The sequence below is a fragment of the Rhipicephalus sanguineus genome, chromosome 4 (assembly GCF_013339695.2).
Source record: "Rhipicephalus sanguineus isolate Rsan-2018 chromosome 4, BIME_Rsan_1.4, whole genome shotgun sequence".
Classification (NCBI taxonomy): Eukaryota; Metazoa; Arthropoda; class Arachnida; order Ixodida; family Ixodidae; genus Rhipicephalus; species Rhipicephalus sanguineus.
In genome coordinates this window covers 155,025,915-155,029,654 of record NC_051179.1, presented here as the reverse complement: position 1 = coordinate 155,029,654, position 3,740 = coordinate 155,025,915, and positions in this window count along the sequence as shown.

Sequence of the window (3,740 nt, the reverse complement as noted above, 5' to 3'; positions counted from 1 at the left end):
ACTTCAATGCAAGAACCGACGATTACAAGGCAATTGGAAGTGGAAGAGCGCATTAAATTGGGCATCCACATGGTTCACCTCGCTCTGCCGAAGGCGGTGGGGGTGAAGGAGGGACTGGCGTAACAAATTGAGTGAGACAAAAGGAAAAGAGATATTAAGTGAAAAAAGCATTTTAGAGCGCAGCTCTTCGGCGCTCATTCCTTCATTGAGCGGCCTCGCCGTCGCCGCTGTCGTCGCCGTCGGTGGCGTAACAGATGACATGAAAACATAAAACGCAAGAACAATACCCACAGTCAAATAGAGGTCATTTGCGAAAAGACACTATGCAGGCGTCATGTCGGGCAAGGAATCGCGTTAGTCTATGTAATATAGCATGGCAGACGAGTAAAATAACAACCAGTAATCACATAACGCTAATTGCGCAGCGAGTGTGCTGTTTATTGCTCCCACCTACTGCGAACGTTTCAGCCCTAATTCTTCATCGTAATCAGCCACATGCAGCATCAACAAAGGGCATATAATACCTTACAGGTGTGTAGCTGGTACCTCGCTTATGCGCAGAAAGACGAATAATGGCGTAGTGGGTGCTGTGCTACATCAGAAAACTTATGATTCATGGCATAGTCAATACCTTGCGGAAAGCCAAAAGTTCAAACACAGTTGGCAGGACACTGTGTGAGCGACTCAATGACGAGGAGGCGTGGAGTGGTGCGTTACGCAGTCCCGACCCGGGGCCACAACTCTTGGCTGTCCGAAGGGCCCGGGCCGTAGCGGAGAAGCTACATCTTCCCGTGCCGACCTAGGTGGAGCCACCGACCGGGTGAAGAGATGGAGCCTCTTCGCTTCCACCCCTGATCCCGATCCCTTTGGTCTTTTTGAATAAGGTTCCTCGCCCGCTCGCTCAAGCAGAGTTGAATTTGGCCCAACACGAAGCTGCGATTAGAATTCGCATTGGGCAGTATCGTAATCATCGGTGAATTTTTTTCACGGAAAGCCAATTTTCACGAATATTTCTCGTTTCTTTTGCCTCACTCAATTAGTCACGGTAGCCCCTACTTCTCCCCCACCCGACACCTCTTTCGCAGTTGCCCTCTCTTCCTCCTTTGTTTGGATCGGAGGACAGGGTACGAAACATATACACAAAAGCGCTAAGAAAAGTAGTGACAGCCTTGAAGAAGACAAGTCCACTTGTCGAAACGTCGCTCCAGCACACCCTCTGTTTACGAAATTTTTATCGCATATGCATTAGCAGTTAACAAGTGGAAAGTCTCCGTAATCAACGTTCACAAACTTCCTGCGGCCGATCGTGGAAGATATCATGAATAACTATCGGTGAAGTTACGTTTTAAAAAACTTGAGACTAAAGAGTCATGTATAACTCTCAGTTGCAGCCTTGGTTGCATACTCTTCCAATATTACGCTGCTGTCAGCAATCGATTCCAAGGTTTAGATGTCGTAGATAAGGAACCGGCCGAGCAATGGAATGATTACAACTCTTAACACGCAAGAAACTAAAAGCACACTCTGAGACCAGAAACCTAGAAAAATAATAGTATGGCTCTCAAAGGAAGCAGTTAGGGTGGCAAAACAGGAAGGGTTAGTCCAAGCCAACAAAGACTTGTATAGCTCTGTGATAGTGCACTCCTTTACGACGACAACTACTATGGAAGCGAAGAGAAATAGCCGGCGCCGCACATGGGCATCAATCTCTGCTTAAATACATTTCTTTAAAAAAAGGACGTGGGGACACGCAAGGTCACTCAAAATGCCAAGTTTTCAGAACGATGCGAGGATAGACAAGACAGCTTTAAGGCACAATGTAAAGATAAGCACAATTGAAGAGACGAAGAAGCTTCTTCAACTAAGTAAAGAACAATCAGAGGTATTTTCTAACCGAGCTTTAGCGTCAAACGAAAGAATCTGATGACGAGGGATGAAAAAGAAAAGTTGGAAGAACCAAACTGAAAAAACGTTTACGAAAACTGTCGGGAAATTCGACGCATTGTGAGAATCGATGTTATGCAACGCGATCAGCGAGAAGCTACCTATGCCACATTGTTTGGCTTTGAGCCAAGTGTTACGAGGTGGACTGATGTCTTTGTGCAAATTGATTTGTTGTGTGCGTGTAGTCCTTTGCATGTCGGCTACACTGTGACGTCTAAAGGGTAGCTTATTGTCCGACGGGACGTCAGCCTTCACGTTCGAGCGCCGACGTGAGATTTATAGAAAAGAAATCAACTCTACGGTGGCACATTATACTGGGTCAAGCAACGGCAGACTATAGCTCATTCAGTCACATTCGTGCCCATATAGCGTTTAGTACATTGTTATAAGTGCAGGCAGCCAACAATACGACCATAATTGAAGTTAGACTAGCACCACCACCCCAAACGATATCAGACGACCATTATCACAACTGCTGGTGTAATAGGTTTATTTACCATGCGTACAGCATGGTTGGCATCTGAGGTTCGTAACAGCAGGTTTGTCAGCGTTTGTCTGGTGCATGAAATCGCCTAATACAAGAAGCGGCGTACCCTTCCTTTGTTTATCCACGAAAAGTATGTCTACAAAATTTTCAGTGCCTATTTGTCTATTTCGGCTGTGTCTGGGCTGATACAGACTCTAAAGGTTAATATCGTGATAGATAGATAGATAGATAGATAGATAGATAGATAGATAGATAGATAGATAGATAGATAGATAGATAGATAGATAGATAGATAGATAGATAGATAGATAGATAGATAGATAGATAGATAGATAGATAGATAGATAGATAGATAGATAGATAGATAGATTGGAAGCAGCCTTTGTGAAAGGTTGTCATTATTTTGATGGTTCTCAAGAAGGCGGTCTCCGTACTTATTACGTGTCTGCATATTAATGAATATGTCTTCACTTTTTCAATCAGCTAACCTAGAGTTAAATTAACCAGGGCCAACGCTGGCTGGTGGCGGCAGCGGAACTCTGCGTGAAGAAAAAAGCGCTTCCCTACAAAGCATTATCTAGCCGTAGTTATAACTGAGTATTGATATTTGAAAGCATTTTTTCTCCACGAAATAAAGTAACGTAGAAAACGCGATGTGCCTTGCGTTCTTCTACGTGTCCCTCCTATTCCTGCGCAATTATGGCAAAAGATTTCTTCATGTTAGGATTCTAACCTGTCCGAATACTGTGGTCCGCAGTTGTTGGTAAACTATTTCGGCAGAGTGATCATAGAGCGTACAGTGGCAGGACAATTGCACTGTTAGAGAGATGTGAACTGAAGGCTTAATATTGTTTTCTTATAATGAACGAAACGAGCATACTTGGTTAAAAGGCTGAAGGATGCCTCTGCTACTACGTGCTGTTTCACATCACACATTACAATGCTCATCAATTGGTGTCGGCAACGAGATATAAGCACAATATTTGGAGCGCACTGCAAGCGTTACTAGGAGCAGCTAACACGAAGATGAGAGCAGATGAACTATATAGGTGCATGACGCAAAATAATAGTGAAAGCTAATAAATATTATTCAGCCATTCATTAAAGAACTTTGCATAAATACCAGAATGAATATTCTTCCATACCTAAATAAGAGTTGCGATTCCCTAAAAGTTTAGTTTCTTGTATTGCACAGTTAATGCGACTTTTATGAACCTGTTGTATTTGCAAACAATGGATTCTCTGTCATTAAAAGCACCTGTGTTTTAACGCCGAAGCTGTTATAGTTCGAGGTAAAGCGCATGACCGA